Source organism: Schistocerca serialis, chromosome 6 (genome assembly GCF_023864345.2).
Source record: "Schistocerca serialis cubense isolate TAMUIC-IGC-003099 chromosome 6, iqSchSeri2.2, whole genome shotgun sequence".
Lineage (NCBI taxonomy): Eukaryota > Metazoa > Arthropoda > Insecta > Orthoptera > Acrididae > Schistocerca > Schistocerca serialis.
In genome coordinates this window covers 411233123-411254070 of record NC_064643.1, presented here as the reverse complement: position 1 = coordinate 411254070, position 20948 = coordinate 411233123, and the positions used below count along the sequence as shown (strand labels likewise).

Genomic DNA, 20948 nt, shown 5'->3' with positions numbered 1-20948 from the left:
GTTCGACTGCTGCCCTGGCCAGCACATTCTCCAGATCTCTCACCAATTGAAAACGTCTGTTCAATGGTGGCCGAGCAACTGGCTCGTCACAATACGCCAGTCACTACTCTTGATGAACTGTGGTATCGTGTTGAAGCTGCATGGGCAGCTGTACCTGTACACGCCATTCAAGCTCTGTTTGACTCAATGTCCAGGCGTATCAAGGCCGTTATTACGGCCAGAGATGGGTGTTCTGGGTACTGATTTCTCAGGATCTATGCACCCAAATTGCGTGAAAATGTAATCACATGTCAGTTCTAGTATAATATATTTGTCCAATGAATACCCGTTAATCATCTGCGTTTTTTCTTGGTGTATCAATTTTAATGGCCAGTAGTGTATTATGCAAGTTTGGGGCTGGCCGCGGATAGCCAAACCGGTTAAAGCGACCGCTTGCTTAAATTGGGAAATCCAGGTTCGAGTACCAGTTGGGCAGAAATTTTCATTGTCATTCCTTTATACAGCTGACGGTTGTTCGTATTCACAGCTGAGAATACAATTCATGCATTTCATAACGGCTGTAGTCGCCGCAGTGCCTGTTTCTTTGGACATGCATGCATGCATTAACAACACAGCCTCTGCAATATCGTAAATGTATTAACAGTTACGGTGATTACTTCTGAAATAATAAACTGTTTACTTGATTTTCCCCTACGGTGTGTTTTCAATTGACTGCCCCTCATAGCTGATAAATTTCATATTTAAACAACGTAGGTATTCGAACTAAACGAAAAAGGAAGAAATGACCGATACAAGACTCGAACAATCCAGCGATTATTAATCTTTCTCCATCTCTATGTGCAGGGCGTATCAAAACAAAATTTAGATTTGATGAGTCACAATAAAGTAGAAGTTGAAGTCTATCGACAAAATCTTTTTTTTTTATTGAAATATACAATTTAGTGTTTTTACTTTTTAAAAATACTGTCATTTAAAAGCAATCCATCACGTCTAAGACACTCATTTAAACGATGAACAAAATTTTGCATGACGTCTCGGCATGTAGACACTGACTGATTTGCTCCAGAGAAGATGGATTATTGACATATTCCCATAAGAAAAAACCAGTGAGGCTCAAATCTGGAGTGCGTGGGAACCAATTTATGCCACCCCTTCTGGAGATCCATTTGTCAGGGAAAATTTCACGAATATGTAGTAGAGACGCATTGGACGTGTGTGCTGTGGCTCCCTCTGGATGAAACCATGTTCTTTGGTTACAACAGGGAAATTTTTGTAGTTCAGGCACCAAAAAGTCATTTAACATCGTCACATAAGGCTGCAAAGTCTCTGTAACTACAGGACTATTCTTGTCCTCGAAAAAGTACGGGTCAGTTATTCCTCCAGCCGACACTGTAGCCCATACAGTAACTTCTGGCGAATGAGGGGCATTCTCATGCTTCTGTTTAGGAATCGTTGTGCTCTAGTATCGGCAATTGTTTTTATTGGCGTGATCATTCGGGTGAAAATGAGCCTCGTCAGAAAACAAGATATTTTTAAATGAAGGGCACTCAGTCACACCATTAACGAACTGCAGGCAATGTCTGGCATCGTGAGGTTTTAATTATTGCACCAACCGGACACATGTCCGTAGGACCAGTTTTCCTCACTTTCCAGTCAGGAAATCGTTCGTACAGTTTGTCGGTTTTATTAATGTTGCACTGTATAGTCTACTGCAAAAAATGGCCACTCCGAACTTGTTACAGTTGTATGCTGCTTGTTTCTTCACTGCCTTCCTTTTCTTCTAGAGCAGGTTGAAAGTGAACACGGAAATAATTCTTGTTTTTGTGTTGGACGAAAGAAGGTTAGAAGTTCAATGAACAAATAAAAAATGAAATAAAGACATAGAACAGATGGAGAATGTATCTGCTGAAAATCCTGGAACACTTCAGTGGGACCCATACTTGACGATCCGGAAAAAGTTAACTTAGTACTCCGCCGGCCGCTGTGGCCGTGCGGTTCTAGGCGCTTCAGGCAAGAACCGCGTGACCGCTACGGTCGCAGGTTCGAATACTGCCTCGGGCATGGATGTGTGTGTTGTCCTTAGGTTAGCTAGGTTTAAGTAGTTCTAAGTTCTAGGGGACTGATGACCACAGATGTTAAGTCCCATAGTGCTCAGAGCCATTTGAACCATTTAACTTAGTACTCCGAGGACCACTATAGGAGGGGGGAAACGTAATGGGCAACACAAGGATTCACTTATCTAACACCAGCTACCGCTCACTTCGCGTTTCACGGCTGTATGGAAATGAATAATTGAACATAAGGTGGCAGGAGGTGACAGAGTTCCTGATTTCAGATTTTTTTTATTTTTTATTTTTTTAAAATTATAAAAGTTCTTCCGGCACTGCGCAGTGCAGTGCCTTATGCGCCAGATTTTACCGGTTTTTCTACTGCTGTCTCAAAATTTTACATCGTTGAATTGCAAGTAGCATTTTCCGCTTTCCGTATTTCATTTTTGTTGTCACAGATGGGGTATATTAGGGAAGTTGTGTTCATCTGCAAAGTAATTTTTAAACGATATCATCAATATTTAGAAGTGTCCGGTCAGTGTTTTATGTAATCGATGATAGTTGTAAATTATTATTAAAATTATGCTTTAATTTTTGTCTTTGTAAAATGTAACTGTTATATTGTGCGTGCTGAAACAATTTCTGTTTTTCCAGGTAAGCTTCTCGACTATGCCGGTCATTGCAGCAAGAGCCTTACAGATTGGTAAGCATGTGTCAGCTCTGTTACCTATACTACTTTGTGCCTGCCAAGCCAACTGCCTTCCTGAAGCACTATTCTCCAGTGCAAGGCTTTAAAGATTTTGTTACTTTGTGCATTGTCGATTAACACGAAAGTAACATTTATTCTTATTGTTTTGTGCTATTATTTGCCACGTCGTCAAACAGTCCGAAAGTGATGTTTGGATATAACAACTTGTTCTTCTCTCTTGCTTTTTGTCCGGTGTATCGGTCTCTATTTAATAAATTAACAACTTTTCTATTGTCCTCGAGTTTGGAGAACATATTGTAACGAAGAAGAAATACATAGGCTGTCACGAGAGACCCATAGACGACGTGAATAGTCTGGATTCCACTCTCCGTTACCAAAATATCTAACGCTTTTAGTGTCTACGGAAAGATGAGGTTGGAAATTGTGAACTCAAGAAACTGGAAGCTGTTTATATCTTACTTAAACCATGAAACCGTCTCTCACACCATTAACTCTCCACTTCAAGTGGTACACATTTTTCGGTATCTTACAATATGAATGGTTACACATTCCGTTACATTCATAGGAATTATTTGGACATTCTTCAAACCTTCAATGTGAGTTTTTAGATGTTTCCCTATTTTTAGACTGTTGACCAACATCAATCACTCCTACTGCGACATACGAAAATGTATTTCAACAGTATTTGTGTTTAACAGAAATTTCCGTTGTGGTTTGCAAGATCTCATAAATTGCTCTTTTACTTAAGGCAATACAAATTTGTATTTTTCCTAAAAGAGCATGGTACGATAGCACTGTATATAAAGAATAGGCCCATATTAATAACTGACTGTAGCTGAAAGACGTGCCTATAAAAAAACTCGTCGATATAAGTGTCAGCACCTGTCTCTATACTAAAGCTACGATACTTCGTCTGAGTTTCTACGTAATTAAATTATACTTTTTTGCTTGGTTTTTGACGCTGCAGATCAGTTATACTAGTGCCAATTTTAGTCAGTTCGTTTTAGAGCCATTTTGTCCCTGTAATAAACTGGAATAGAAGAGACACATTTAGGTTGACACGCTAGCCCGAAGTACGTCCAACAGTTTCTCACTGGTCGACTAAAAACTTCTCGAATCATTCACGGGACGGTGAAACGTCTTGCAGTTCGTTCACATTTCTCACGACTCTCTGAGAGTGATTTCTACTAATAATCAGACATGGCCCTACCATTCGGATCTTTTTTTTTTTTTGGGGGGGGGTGGGGGTGGAAGGTGCCCCTGTTCAGACCGGTTCTGTGCAGCAAAACACTCGGAACGTTGCAAGTGTACTACGTGGGGGAGTTGGAAAATAAGTTTCCCCTGTCGACTGTGGTCAGAGTAGTTGTGACAGGAAAAAGATAAGGGACATCTTTATTTTTCTACATAATTTCCAAGTGCATTGCTACATTTGTCATACCGCTTTATAAGCTTCAAAAAACCTTCCAGGAAAAAATCAAGTCCGCAGCTCGTGGTCGTGCAGTAGCGTTCTCGCTTCCCGCGGCCTGGTTCCCGGGTTCGATTCCCGGCGGGGTCAGGGATTTTCTCTGCCTCGTTATGACTGGGTGTTGTGTGATGTCCTTAGGTTAGTTAGGTTTAAGTAGTTCTAAGTTCTAGGGGACTGATGACCATAGATCTTAAGTCCCATAGTGCTCAGAGCCATTTGAACCATTTTTTTGAAAAAATCAAGGCGTTGCATACGGAAGAAGCGTTGAATGGCTTGTTTGACGTCAGCATTGCTGCCAAAGAGCCTTCCGCCGAGAGTTTTCTTCAAAGCAGGCAACAGATGGAAGTCACTGGGTGCGAGAACCAGACTGTAAGGCGGATGGTGTAGGAGCTCCCAACCAAGAGTTGCAACATGGTTTTGCGTTGCCGTCGCCCTGTGTGGTCTCGCATTGTCATCCAACAGCAGAACGCCAGATCTGAGAAGGCCAGGCCGCTTTTTTCGAATCACTTCTTTCAATTTCAACAGAGTGGCACAGTACCGCGCAGCACTGATGGTTGCATCCTCCAGAAAGTCCAGCAGCAAAACTCCTTTGCCGTCTCAGAAAATGGTGAGCAGCACTTTACCTGCAGACGGAGTGCTTTTGGACAGGTGATGACGGATGTTTCCACTCCATGGATGCGGCCTTCGGTTCGGGCATGTAATGGTGGACCCACGTATCATCCCCCGTCACAATCCAAACAGGTCATTGCCAGATTCATGGTAACGCACGAGCTGTTCCAGGCTGGACGCCCTCCTTTGTTCCATGTGTGTCAGGGTCAGTTGGCGGGGCACCCATCGTGCTGACGCCTTCCTGTATCGATGAATGTCGTGGATGATCTTCTGAGCTCGCTCATGTCCGATTCCAAGTTCTGCCGCTACTCCATCGATTGTGATACTCTGGTTCGCTTTAATGATGTCATCCACCTTCCTGAAATTTGCACTACAGTGGCCGGGCGCGTCCGTCCAGGTCTCGGTATGTCCTGCACTTGCTGACGTCCATCACTGAATTGCTGGCACCATCTCCGCACCATTTGCCTCAACATCACACCTGACCTATACACCTCAGACAAGGTGGTTATGAATTTCTGTGCCTGATACTCCACGTGCCCATTCATAGCGGATAACAGCTCTCACTTCCGTTTTTGACCACGACTCCAAAACGCACCTTCCCTCCAGAGCTCCGGGAAAAGACTGAGCGGCTGGCCTCCGCTTTGCGCAGGCGCGCGGTCGACCTCTACCAACACCGACTCAAAGGAAGGCCTCGGCGCTTGTTGGTGACGTCACGTCAGCTAGGCACGGCGAACGCCAGGTCTGTTGCAGGCATACTCATAATAATGGTGTGTCCCTCTCTGACACAGGTAAATTTGAAACTATTGGCGGTAGTTGACCAACACACATTGTTCTGAGAGATTTCTGCAATCAATTAATTGTGCAATTCATTACACTTCTTAACAAATAGTGTACTCCTGAACTTAAATTTCCACCTGTTTTAAGGATTGACATACAAAAAAAACTTCATGGCCCAGCAGCAACAGAATTCGTGCTTCTTTACCTTATTTGTAAATCTGAAGAAGTTACGTTTGTACAGGGTTGCTTTTTAGGTATCATGGTTGACTATGGGGTGAGGAGCACTGAATGTTAATGAAATATCTTGCGATTATACACGTTGGGGGAGGGGATGGGGGACAGAAGAAGAGGCAAAAGCGAGATACTTGTTTTATCACATAAAAATTTTTTGTATTATAAAGTTTCTCCTTTCACTTTCAAGAGGAGTATATTTATCTTTTCTAATGTGAATGTTTAAAAAAGTTTAAGCTTAGCAGTATTTTCGATGTATGAAGCTATTTTGTTTCTTGTTTAGAATTCCTTTCGTTGAAAACGACTGTAATCTAATGACTGGCAACAGTTGGACATTTACACATGTAAATTAGTTCACATTTCCAGTGACGATGTCAAACGTAAATAAATAAATAAATAAAAGAAACGAGTTCATTGTAAGTGGGTTGGGGTAAGTTTCGATAGCAAAATGGATCAAGTAAATATAGTTTCTTGAATGTAAAATTTCCGAAGCTTGCAATGCGGCAAAGAATCTTCTCATATTGATCTACGTTTGTTTCTACAGGATTCAGTAATACAGAACTATTATCTTCATTTGTAGCTTTACGATAGTAAGAAAATCTTTCATCTAAATAAAACTGCAGAATCCAAAACAATACCAAACAGTTTGTCCAAAATAAGAGATTTATAGTGATAAGCACGCCCAGGCGTTTCTGCCTGCAACAGACCTGGCGTTCGCCGTGCCTAGCTGACGTGACGTCACCAACAAGCACCGAGGCCTTCCTTTGAGTCGGTGTTGCCTCTACCCAGTGGTGTATCGGTGTCTTGCACGTGCGCGATCACCTGCCGTGTCGTCTTTCGCCCATATCAAACAACTCTGCCCACACTCGACAGCGGAAACTTATTTTCCAACTCTCCCTTCGTAGACGGATTCTAGCCAAGAAGAGACGCTTTTGTTTCTGGAACTATTCATCTGTAGCAGAAATTCGAAAGTTTAAAGTGCGCATGTGTCCGAAAGTAACTTTTTTAACATCTTCTCTACGCGAAAGTAGCTGAGTAAATGTCAAATATGGACCGAGAAAAATTGCGGCGACAAAAACTTGTACGTCTCGTACGCGTCGTTGTCTCACAATGAAGTTCAGCTCGAGCTTTATCATTGCAAGCAGTTGCTAACGCAGGAGCAGAACGTTCATTGTTTATAAATTTGTTTTTAGTTAACTTACTAGCGTTAGAGATGTTTAGAGAGGCGTGGATTGCTTCAGAGTTTATCTACAGCTTCTTTTTTCTGTTTTTTTTTTCTTCTTCTTCAGTTGGCAAGGGCAAGTAACCTCTCCGCAAAACTTAGGGTCTCCACTCAGTTGTAAACAACAGTGTCACCTAATGAGCAGCCAGAGAAATTATTCTAAGGTTGAATTTCGTAGTTACTGCTCTAATAAAATGATGATAAATGAAAATGCAACAGCAGTAACAGAGACACGCCACTGCAAAATAAAATTTTTCTATTACAGATTCTAAATGCCATGTCAAACTTTTCGCCAAATGTGTTATGCTCAAAGGGATTTCAGAAAATGATATCGTGCAAGCTGGCTGTATAATCGTTACATTGCATTTGGACAATAACGCAACTTTTACATTGCTTAAGGACCTACTAATGAACATATCCACGAATATGTTGGAATAAAAGCAAATAAGCTTGCATAAGGGAATGACTCCCTTTCCATCCGTATACTGCCATACCGGATTTTTCGTACAATCACTACCCTATCTGAAGCTGAACGCTCTAAACGACCTAAATGTGAATAACAGCTTTCCACAAGTGTCTCGTGACGTAATTTTCTTGTGCTGTGCCCTGAAGTACTGTTTTCTGCTATAGCTTAGGAGAGTATTGTCCTATAAAATATAATACCCGCTTGTCCGTTTGCAATTCATAGCTAATGACGCCATTCGTAAAAGGGAATTTGCCTGTTTCGCTGAAGGGAAGGAAGGAAACAAAGAAAGAAAAATAATTATGGTTTGACGTCCCGTCGACAACAATGTCACTAGAGACTGAGTAGAAGCTCGGATTAGGGAAGGTAACCGGCCACGCCATTTTAAAATGAAACCATCCTTGCATTTGTCCGGAGCGATTTAAAGAAATCCCGGAAAACCTAAATCTGGATGACTGGACGGGGATTTGAACAGTCGTCCTCTCGAGGTCGAGTCCTTGGTTAAACAAACTTTGCTGTGAATATATAATTCTATAATTCACTGTTACATGGTACTTGCTGCAGTCGGTGATAGGAGCACTGTAAGAAAGGGGGAAATTGATGAAGGTATTTGGACACTTACAGTAAACATAGTCTACAGTTTAATGGAACTGACCTCATGTCACTAAGGCCACCGACAAAGTTTCAGAGGTCGTTCAGGGATACTTTCTGTTTTGGTACAAGGAACGTGTGGTCTCTGATTGCTCGTTACAGCGTGATAATGTAATATTGATTTATTCAGTTTGTTAGCATAACTGCCTTTGATTTTGTGAAAATATCTTCACAAATGTGAAATGTATGTAATTTGCAACCACTAAAGCGTTCAACACGAAACAGAGACTAATGTAACAACGCTCAGATGTGGTGAGCTTGCGTTCGTCGTGGGAACAGCTCAGCTTAGTGTCCTCGTGCTGTCACTGTGCTGTTCTTACATTATGTTCAGAGAAGTCATACACGAGCAGCATATCGGCTATCCATACTGCTGTATAGTACTACTAACATACAACCAACACTGCCGGAAAAATAAGTCCGGGACAGAACCGAGCAGTATTGAATAAAAGCTTGACAGCAAAGATTAAATTGGACATTACTCTTTTCAGGTGGAAATACTGCGAGTGAATGGGGCTGGTATATTTCGAGGCAAGTGTGGGAGAGAGAAGGGATGTTAGGGAGGGAAACCGTCACCAGTGTTGGATTGAAATGAGAAACTTTGAAGGACTGGAAGTAATAGACTTTTAGCATGAAACTATGTGCATTTTTGTGCATTGGGAAAATACGTTTGTCGTAATTATACTTTACTAAGTCAAGAATAGTTAAAATAGGTTTATTTCTGTGTTTAGCTCCACTCTGGTCTGCTGTGCATTCAGCTACTTTTAATGTCGCTGTGAATAGCAAAATTGTTTCGATATTAAGTAAAATTTTTTTGGATAGATTTGGAGCTATTCAACACTCATAACGAGTTCTGCCTATCTTGTAAATGTTAATGTTAATGGATACGTTTATCTGTTTGGCGGGGCACTATGGGAGTTCCGTTGGCGCACTTTTTCCTTGGGGGTGGGGGTGTGTGTCGGGGAGGAGGAGGAGGAGGGGGGGGAGGAGGAGGATGTTACATTTAGCCTACCCTTGCAAATTTGCTGTGCACACCCGTGGTGATAGGTGGTTTTAATGTCTTGACGGATTTTTAATTATTTTGGTCCGAAAAAATGGTTCAAAAATGGGAAGTGCATAGTTTTTTTTTTGCTTAAATTGGTGGAATAAATGCTTAGTGAAACATTGATAACGGCGAGCCCACACTTTCATTTTATACCATGTACATTATTATTATTATTATTATTATTTGTAAAGCGATGTCCTAAGCATTAACGTAAGGCAAGTTATTGCTGTTGTAAAACATTTTATATTCTAACACCTCATTTGAGAGCCACGTTCGTGTGCTCTTCGTGTGGCAATTGTCTTCGTCAGGGTCGGTTTCTTCCGGAACGAATTTTTCTTTTGCCTGGAGTTGATGGGTCGTCCTTTTTCCTAATCGTCCTGAATGTGTAATGGTCGTGGGCGATTAGGTTCACCCCAGGGTTGAGTAATTCCCGCGACAGCCTATGTTTTCCAACTAGGTATGACGGTTTTCCAACTAGAGATGACGCTCATCGCTGAAACAGCAGGTTTTCGATTATATTGGTACTATTCCACACTAGTTTAACCTGAGTGTTAAAATCGCTCAAAATAACCAGTTTCTGAAATAACCAACTTTAGGTTTTTTTATTCCTGTAATAAACGTAGAGAACGAACAAAGCTTGAAATATTATAACTCAGTTTCAGGACACATGGAATCAAAATGTTAAATTAAATTTATTCTGTCCATCGTTCGCTGATTTTTCTCAGAAAGTGGTAAGCGGTTAAATATTCCAAAAAATTTCCTATCCTGTTGATTCTAATTATTTGATTTCCGCTCAAAATCATGTTGTAAACGGGGAACATGCCGGTATTTGGTCAGTACGAATAGTCAGTGCTAAAGGCTGAAGACTTGAGTCGAAGAATCTATTTTTCCAGTTAATTTGTCCGTTTGAAAAGGTTGCAAGCGCATGAATGCATATTATGTAGACACAGGCAGCAGATGAGAAACTTTCTATTTGTATTGTATACTATGAATGGATTGTTGTTAAGTTTTTAATTTATTGCTGTTACATAATTTCCTTCGTGATCTATTATTACATAGACATGGCGGAAAAATCTTTCATCTTTTAAAACAAATAAAGCATTGTACTTGATTGCTAGTCATTTAGTAAAAATATTTCCAGTCTATGGTAGATGCCATTCTGCAACACGACAGATGCCCGGCGACGACAGCGGGAAACAACCGCGTACATCAGGTGGTGGCAAATCTTACACACTGCACGAACAAGTGTACCTCAAGTCACGACACAGGGACAGTGTTTCAGCAGAGCTGTACCAATTCTTATGCCACGTGTTTGTTGCTCATTTCTGACTGCATTGTTACTAAAATGGCACTGATCGTTTTCCCTTTTTCTATAATAACGTAATATTCCATACTAACGCAATTTTCACAAATAAAAATTACTCCATTTTTAAAAATTGTTTTTTTTTGAGAACGAAAAATTTTGCCACTGCTGCCATAGTTAATTAATATTTCGTTTTTTACTCGGTTGTTGGTAAAAAATAAAAAAAATCTACGTATTATAACTGATACCAAACAAATGCAGAAAAAACTGGTTATTCAGAACTAAAATGAGATTTTAACCGATCCGTTTTTCCCATCCTTATTTTCAACAATCGCAAGAAAAGTTGTTAAGTCCTGACTGGAACCAGCACCTTAGAGAAGCTCCATAAGTGGTAGAATGAAACGGACAATGGACAAGGGAAATACCTTCCGATTCTGGTTGCCCGAAAGTTATGAATTTTAAGTAATTCGTGGAGCTGTTTCGAGCTCGCGAAATCGTGTAGTCGGCCGGCGACCCTCGTAGGCGGTGGAAGTGGTGCGCCCTCTGCAGCCGATCTGGTCGTTTAGATTTTAATATGAGGCAGTTTGTGATCTTGAGCAATCAAACAAGTTACTTAGCGCAATGTAGAAGACAGTATCCGAAGAGCGTAACTGGGCTTGGCCGTAGATTTCTTTTTAGCCACTTGCCTTTTCTTCTCGATAAGTGTTGCGGATTGGTGAGCATGGACTTGTTCAATAAAAAGTCACCAGAGCAAAGACTGTAGCCATTAGGTAGCTGGTGGCTAGGGTTAAGTCGGGCAAAATTGACAGCGATGTTTCTTTGCGACATTGCCGGTACTGACTCTGAACTTTGTATTAACTGTGAGTGGTCGTCATTATTGCAGTCCAGTGGTCGGATCTCGGAATCTTTCTAAAAGTAGGTGGTTTGTCACAGAGCTTTGATTATTGACGTGGAGCTATGCGGAGTTCAATGCTGTCTCGTGGATCAAAGACACGCTAATGACCGTTACGAGAGAACACGGCAAGTGCCATAACCCGATTTTCCAGAAACTTCGCTCCGTGGAAGAGCAGCCAAAATAAGCGAACACGAGTCTCGGCCTATCCGTGGATACTCGACCGTTTCTGATAAAACGACCGTAAAAGCTTTACACGTAACTTAGACTCCTTTAGGGCGCGATAACAGCCCAACTGGTGGCACGTGGCTAGCGTTGCGCTCCCCCACTTTTGCACGCCGTGTTCGAAATCCGATTATTGTTTTATTTTTTTCATTTACCTACTCACACCTGTAGAAGGTTACTACACAAATGTTCCTTATCAATCTAGGGGATACATGGGCGTTACATTAATTGTAAAATTACGACTACGTTTCACAATAAATGTCATACATTTCTTACATGATATATGTGTGCATGGTACAGGCTTAGAACCTTTACGTTTTGTATACAATGTGTGTTTATGGTTTTTTCTGGTGTAAATTCTCATATTTTTATATCTCATACTTACATCAATTGTTATATTTTATTTTTATGTTTATTCTTTAGGAAGATTTGGTGCATTCCCTTAAATGACACCCATCATAGAACCATTTAAAACATTGAAATTCCGAACATACAGGCATAGAGCGAAGGCAAGTTTGCCATAGCGACATTTCTTTGTACGAGGGTTGACTGAAAAGTAATGCCTTCACGTTCGCAACTCTTCAACAGTTGGCAGCATTGGTATGCTGCAGGTACTGGCTTGTTCCGTAGCCTCTTCTCTAGGGCTCCAGTTGGCGGGAAGCCTTAGCACTGAACAGTTGTGCTGTTACAGTGTAAAGTATGGAAGTCTGCGCAGACGGTCGGTCAATGCGATTTAAGCAACGTGCATTCATTGAATTCTTGACAGCAGAAGGTGTCACCCCAAAGGAGATTCATCAGAGAATGAAAGCAGTTTATGTTGATTGTGTTGATACGAGTACTGTGCGTCGTTGGGCGAGTGAGTTTAAAGGTGTTGAGGCGGAAACATCTGACATGCGTAACAAACTAAGTTGGTCGTCCTGTGACAGCAGCTACCGAGTTTCACAAGCAAAATGTTGACAGATTGATTCAGGACGATCGTCGTATCACTCAGAAAGAAATTGAAAGCACAATTGGTATTTCACAAGAACGTGTGGGTCCCAGTACTGCTTTCCTTGGCAAGTCACACACTTCACGTGCAACCACAGCAGAACTTCAGTTACTGAATCTCACCACCGTACGGCATTCTCCATACAGTGTGGATTTATCCCTGTCCGACTTTCGTCTGTTCCCGACAATGAAAGACGCTCTGCGAGGACGTCATTATGCTTCTGATGAAGACGTTGAAAGAACTGTGAGACTGTGGTTGAGGAAACAGTGTGTCATCTTCTTCCGTGACGGATTCAGAAAACTGGTTCATCGTTGGCAGAAATGTATCCAATTGGCTGACGATTATGTGGAAAAGTGAATATTGGTAATTAAAGATCACATTCTAAAGATTATTTCTGCGTTTGATTCATTAAAATATCCCCATGGTTCAAATGGCTCTGAGCACTATGGGACTTAACATCTGAGGTCATCAGTCCCTTACACTTAGAACTACTTAAACCTAACTAACCTAAGGACATCACACACATCCATGCCCGAGGCAGGATTCGAACCTGCGACCGTAGCAGCAGCGCGGTTCCGGACTGAAACGCCTAGAACCGCTCGGTCATGGCGGCCGGCAAAATATTCCCATCCAAGCCCAATTAACGAAGGTGGAGGCATTATTTTTCATTAAACCCTAGTATCAATTTCCGTCAGCAAAGAAACGTTGTTAACATTGCTGAATATTTCACGCGTTGGCAATAATTTAGCGGCAAACCACGCATGGCGGATCACTTTTCCGAAAACTGACTGTTGCATATGATTACGAATCAAAATACACCACACGAATTCAATCGAAAACAATTTCAAATAATTTTTCTGCTAAATTTCTTTTACTTCTCATCTATGGGCACAAAATTTTTGTCATCAGTCACCGGTTTCGGTCTATAACGACCATCTTAAGATTTGTTTTATAAAAAAATGTCCTAACTGTGCGGCTGGTCCCGGCGGAAGTTAGTCCTCCCTCGGTCATGGATGTGTGTGTTTGTCCTTAGGAGAATTTAGGTTAAGTAGCGAGGGGCCGGGGCTAGCAGTGTATTTAACACTAAATCCTTCTAGAACCTTCATATGGGAATGATGATCTAAGCCCCCCCTTCTCTAACTTCGACTTTTGCTGTTGCACATGGATTCAGAAGAAACGCGAACTGACTCTAATAGACCCTGCAAGTGGAGTAGAAAAGAGTTTGGCACCTGCAATAATTTAATTTGATAGAAATTAATTTGATAAATAAGTTTCATTAACGTGGTGAGAAATGAAAGGGTTGCTCTACCGCTCTAGAGAATGAAAGTTCTGTACAAAATAATAATTTGATTTATTATGACTAAACTCAAAATAAACACAACACATGAAACATTTACAATACGTCAAATTGGATACTCAAATAAATGCTGTGAAGGTGAAGTTGTCCGTAAACTAGCTTGTGACGTTTATGACCCAGTGGTATGTGGAGCCAATTCCTTGCAACTCAGATCTTAAGAGAAACACCCAGCCAACCCAACGTTAATTGCTGTTACAGTTGTGAGAACTCAGACAATGAACACCCAAGACAGAACCACGTAAGAAAAGACGGGAACAGACGCGCTCTGCTGAGCTCTGATTATCACAGGGCAAAATTCCCTAATCTGCCGGTGCTGCTGACATACATTACCAAGCTGTCTTCTTAACTGCAAGGACACGATCTGGCGTACCGGAGGCGATGGCTGGTTGCTTCGACGTCCAGTCGTGGTGATGATAATGTCACGATTATAACACGAAACAAATTATCCTGGTCTGGTTGTTCAAGACTAAAGACTTCCTATCAATACAAATGCGTCTCTGAGGGAGACGAAAAAGGCTCGCCACACAATCACTGACGATACAGTGATTGATTTTAACAAGCGAAGTCACACAGTAACTCCGATACAGTCAACTTTAGCCAAAATTACTCAAGACAGACAACATAGGCCGCTTGTATGCAGAATGCTCAATTGCCAACTGTACTCGGAAAGTTACGTTGAAGTCGAAACTTTAGTAACTTCGTCAAACAGTTACAATTAAATGACAGTATATTAGACAGCCAACAGAAGGCAGGCTGTCCAAAGCAGCGAGAGCTCAGCTTGTAACCTACTCCGACCGAAAGGCGAGAGCCGACCCTTCAAGAGCACCCGTACAAGCCAAACACAGAACATTCCCGCCCCCACGACAGTGGCCGTGGTTAAACGTTCCAATCAGCAACTCGAAAACCGGCGAAAAATTCCACTCTATTGCCGACGCACTACTATTCCACCAATGAAGACACTTGGCGCCAATTTCCGCGCCGATTTTGCTACGTCACGGAGCTATGCCCTGAGCAAGCGAATCACAGTTACGATTTTGCAGAAAACGCGGGAATTTTCCCGCCAAGACTGCCTGCGAACACAAGTCATTCCCACGCCTCGCTGGTAGCCCGCCAGAAAGTGTTTTCACTAAGTTTCTGCGAAGTAACGGAATCTCTAGCCCAGCCGCTTTGTCACGCCCCTGTGGGCGTGTCGCCCCCGCTCTTACGACAATGTCGCCGTCTGGAAAGCATCCACTCGACTCCCTCACACCCGTCAGCTTAACCCTTTCAAGATCAGCAGAACCCGCCTGTCACCGGACCACCTGGGTGACGAGAGACGCTGCATGGGAAGTCCGCGTGTGAAGGAATAGCAACTTTTCACCGCATGCAATTAGAGAGGAAAATCGAATTACTCAGAGTAAGATAGAAATATGAGAGGGGGGCTCATGCCACCTCTCAAAGTAGTGTGTAACCTTAGGGACTGATGACCTTAGCAGTAAACTCCCATAACATTTCACACACATTTGAACAAAAAATGTCTTAGTATGCTGAAGACATTATTATTGCTAACTGTGAACAGTAAAAAAAAATTTAGCTGCAGAAAATTATATTCGCGGAAGGGGTGGAGAGAGAGAGAGAGAGAGAGAGAGAGAGAGAGAGAGAGAGAGAGAGAGAGGGGGGGGGGGGAGGAGCGGAAGAAACGTTGATGTCCCCGGTACTCACCCCGAATCGCTGCCTATGGGTGGTATCGGTGGAGAGAGTTAGTCTGTACAAGTGCCCAGACGGATCCCGCGTGGACAATGCTCGCATTATCCTCGGTGAAAGCCGACAGGAGAACAGTAGAGCGGGCGCCCTGCATGACCCGTCTGGCAGTGCCAGTGGCCGTGGCAGTCATCTGTTCCGGCCGCGGAGCGCGCACACTGCGCTCGATGGCCCGTACGCTGTCGCGTTTACAATGCCTCGCTTGTTTAGGACGCGCTTTGTTGCTTTCTTCTGCTCTGGTTGGGAAACAAAATCAGGGCACGTAATACACAACGCATTTTTGCGCTTCATTTCCATTGAAATAAATCGCTCTTTTATTACTAACCATACGTGCATCACATTCTTTGTGCATTACAATGGTTGTTATTGCTACTCATTTCTCTTTGTTCGAGCATGAATCAGTAAGAGGTCTCCAATAAGAAACTATGAGAAATTATTTTTTTAAAAAGTTAAATTTCAACGTTCCGTCGACATTTAGGCTGGAAAATAACGTAAGAATGAAGCGCAGCAGGCTCTGAAAAGGACCGATTTTTGGCATTGGACTGAATTTACCTATAGAAAAAACTGAAAATTGAACTGAGAATGGCATGTAAATACATGGTGACTCAAAAATGACTTCTAAATGTAGAATTATATTGGTTTATTAAGATAACTTACAGAATCTGTAGATGTGCCATTTTGTAGCAAACAACCTCAACTTTGATTCACGTAGTGCCTCAGTACACCATTTCGCCACCAGGAGCACCAGCGTAATATACAATTAAAATGCCTATTTTCAGTGATGCGGAGCGTGCTCGCTGCGTGTTTTCGTTTAATGAAACGAACACCGCAACAACTGCAGAATAAGCGGAGCGAGATTCCACCTGCAACCATAGAATACGTTCGTGACAACCCCCAAATTAATGTGTTTTATGCCCGTAGCAAACTGAAAGTGTACGGCCCTTTCTTGGTGATGGAGAAAACTGCCACTCGTATTGTGTAGCCACAGACCGATGAAAATGACCGAGACGGTAAGGTTTACTACCAGGAAGACGGCGCATCACCTTATTTGTTCGTGGAAGTTCGAGGTTTCCTCGAGAATCGCTTTCGTGGCCGGTGGACTGGCCGTGAAAGGCCAATCGCATGGTCACCTAATTCCCCTGACTTGACGCTACTCAATTTCTTCCTCTGGGCTGTCATTAAAGACTGCGTGTATGTTGCTTCCCTACCAAACAATTTAGCCGACCAAAACATCGAATCTACGCTGCCGGTGCACAAGTTATTCCCGATTTCCTAAAACGACTGTGGGAAGAAACTGATTACCGGTGTGATGTTTGCCGCTTCTTAAATGGCACACACATGTAACCAAAATGACATTTGACACTTTCATGTGAAACTTGAGGCTGTTTACTACAAAAGAACACATCGACCGATTCTGTAAGTTACCTCAATAAATGTCCATGTCATTCCAAAGTTGTGAAGTCCGTTTTGACTCATCCTGTATATTACTGTGTGCACGCCGAACACGAAACTGAAAGTGCGCTTTGCATAGGGTTGCTCAAATGGCTCCGTGGAACGACTACTTCACCGCCACTCAAGATACAGATGCAGTACTCGTTGTACTGTATTTTAATGTTACTTGGATAATACTGTTAATATTTGCTTGCTGTAGGGCATTCTGAAGCGGCATACGCAAAACTAGCCTAAGGCCGATACTAGTCTTGGAAAGGTAATGAACTACGAAAAAGTGCGACGACGGGGCAATGATGATTTTACGTCATCTGCGGAATCCAGCAAGAGTAAAAACGTAAATTAAATATTGTTTTCCGCTGGGATATTCTTTTTGATACGCGTACGGCGTTACACAGTAGGAGCGGCACAACGGTTAAAAATATTGGCCTCGCGTCAAAGTGGAGCGTGCTACGTATCCCCATTCTCTCAACCTGACGTAGGTTGTCCATGGTTTCCCTCACTCACTTTCACCCGTTCAAAGAGAATTCCTTTGTAAAAGGCGCAGCTGTTTCGTACCACATATTTATCCAATCGTTTTTAAGTTTCTAGTGACGTCATCGACGAATCCTTAACCCGTAATCTTCTTCCGTCATTTCACGTTGCTGGTCTCAATCATCTCCTCTTCCCGTGAAAATGTGTATAACTTTCTCATTTCATCTACGAATGGAGTGGAACGAAACCTTAATTTTCCTGATATTCCCTTGAGTGTGCTTTCTTCATGTATTTCTGAAAGCATTTTCGATTACGATTAAGTGATCTATGAGTGGAGTCGTATCGGTTCTATTTTCAAATAAGACGTTATTAATATTTAATTTTGCGAGCCCAGATGAAAGAAAAGTGTTATTTTAAAATGGCTTCATATTTAGTCTGTATATACTTGTTATCGGTGACGGAAAACACCAGGAATAGTACATGGTGGTCATAATCCAACTTTCGCTACTTCAGTCAGTGTAGACAGTAAACTATTTACCATATTGGTGTTCAACTTCACAGCAATGATGTTCAGACAGTGCGCTGCTGGATTAGCGTTGTTAGTAGTGCTAGTGTCATGACCTGCCGTTAGGCGCCGATGCTGGCACGGCAACGTAGGGTTGACACACAAGATTCAGCGTGCATCACAGCTGCAGAAGATCAACACGGGTCTGGACAAGGTGAGCAGGGTCTTACTCGTAAATCAGTTTTATCAAAACAGCAACAACAGTGCTGCTGCTCTTCGTATCAGTTCATTAAAGGGGTATGGAGAGAACCTATGGCCGCACCGGGATTGAAGAAAATGATTCGGATGTTAGAATAAACTGGCGATTTGCGAACTGCACCTGGGAGAGACCGATGGTCAACTGCACCACCAGCTGCGAAAGCTGGACGCAATATGAGGTCTTCAAGCTGACAACAGCAGCTGATCTCACCACGGCCCACCGTTCGGAAAGTGCTGCGAACAAAATATGTGAAATGGTATCTTCTGTCGTAGATTTAAACGCTCGTCATAACCAGCAACGTTTGTAACCTGCAACAAAAACATTGTACGCAGTTACCAAATGTTACTCTTGTCATTTGGAAATTTAAATGTATATCTTTCAGTGGTTTATTCGTTATTTCTGGTTCGCATATCCCTACAAATTTTTCGACTAGTTTTATTATCCTATAATCGCTCATTTTCCATGGGGACCCTCTCAAGTAGCGAAAGTTGAATTATAGTTACCCTGCATTTCCAGCCGCAGCTGGACTGTGAACACAGATGATCTTGGAAATATAGATTTATATACTTAGTGTACAGTTGTGGAATGAATATTGCGCTAGTCGGACTATTGTCTGAGCACATTAAATTACACTTGAAAATGTTGTAAAGGCAGCCAAAAGACGTTTCTCGTTGATGCTCGAAATTGAAGTACGCTTAAGCAATGTCCGTTTAAGCTGACTAATACAGCACGTCTCAAAAACCGAACTGAAAATATATGCAGAAACACCACAGAAAAGCGACATGACGAGGCTTAGCACGGACCGTCTGTATAATACCATGAAGAGCGTGCTGTCACCTGAACTTCACACTGACTTCGAAAGCTTAGATGTAGAGGTAGCTGTGAAAATAGATGCAATTATAACACGCTGAAGTTACGGAGACTTGTTGTTGTTTTTGTAGTTCCGGTCATCAGCCTGAAGGCTGAAATTCACCATACCTGTCGCTTGCCCACTGAAATGAAGAGGTTCCTTTCCGAATGACTACAGCTTCAAAGGCCTGTCTTGTATACTCGTGTCTACTCCCACACCAACGATTGTTTCCTTCCGTCACCCTTCAACCACGATGTTCAGGAACGACCCGTGTCGTAATATGTTCAAATCCTTTCTCTCTCGTCGATTCATCGAACTCCTGGATAACCATCTGGTGTTCTGCAGTGCCCTATAACAATACATTTCAAAGGCTTCTAATCGTTTCATCTTGGTCTTCCTCCTTATCCCTGTTTCGCTCTCATATCGAGCTGTGCTCTGAACGTAGCAGTCCTTGAATCTGTCTCTGCTCTGAAAGTTAATATTTTGGATAATTACGTCTGTTTCTAATAAACAGAATTCAATTTGGCGTTGCGCAATCCCTGTTGCTGCATCTTCTCTGCCTCTAAATTCGAAATCTCTTGTATTTCTGAGACAACAAAAATTCGTAAACCTGTTCTAGAGTCACCTGTCCAAATTAAGCGTTTATCGTCCATCATTTCCACCTGCGGACAAGCAGTTACCAAAAATGCTAAAAACGTTCAACAGCCACGTTCGTATAAATTATTATTATTATTATTATGTGCGATTGGACCCATACGGATCACGCAAAGCTTTTCTGATTCAATTTTTTAATTCTCCAAACTTCTCTCATTCTTTCCCCATGAATTCTCTTTCTTTCCTCTGTCCATTTTGTCCCCTGTCTCTTGCAAACTTCATTCTCGGGTTGTACTTTCCAACTATTGATTTTTTGCCTGTATACATATGTTTATAACTTCTGAAGAATTTATTTGTGCATTTGCTAGATCTGTTTTGGTTTCTTGTATCCAGGGTATGGTTTTCAATTTTTCAATGTATATTAAAATTTTGTGGGAGAGTCTGGGTGTTGGGAGTCTGTGGACATGACCGTAAAATTTTAGTCTTCTTTTCCGGATGTCCGCGGCGAGGTTAGATAATTTTTCTGTAGTTTTCCGAGACTGTAACCTGTATCCATCTTCCGTTCTTTTTGGGCCAAGAATCTTTCTGATAATTTTGCGTTCCTCTTTCAGGATGCCTTCCAGGTCGCCTTTTCTATGGAGTGTGAGTGTTTCGCTGGCATATAGTGCTTCGGGCTTGATTACTGTATTGTAGTGTCGTATTTTTGAGTGAATGGAGAGACACTTTTTATTGTAGATGTTGTGGGTTTTCCAGTATGCTCTTTTCAGTTTTTGCAGTCGAACTTTTTGTGCAGTTTTCTCTCCCCCTGTGGGTTCTAGGACCTCGCCTAAGTATTTAAAGAATGGAACTCTCTCAATTTGTCCATATTTTGTAGTCAGTTTTTGACTTTCAAATTTTGAGCAGATGAATTTGGTTTTTTGGAAGGAAATTTGTAGCCCAACTTTTTCGGCGCATTCTTTGAGAATGTCTATCTGTTTAATTGCTGTGGTCTCGTTTTCTGCTAGAATGGCCACGTCATCTGCAAATGCCAAGCATGAAATTTTAATACCATCTTTAGATCTTCCTAGTTGTATAGGCTTCCAGTAATTTTGATTC

At 42.0% G+C, this 20948-nt stretch overlaps 1 protein-coding gene across 2 annotated transcripts in view; it reads left to right on the top strand.

The window, feature by feature from the left end:
• The window catches only part of LOC126483758 (ral guanine nucleotide dissociation stimulator-like 1), a 579195-nt gene that overhangs the window by 208986 nt on the left and 349261 nt on the right, over positions 1–20948 (top strand). The window lies entirely within an intron of this gene.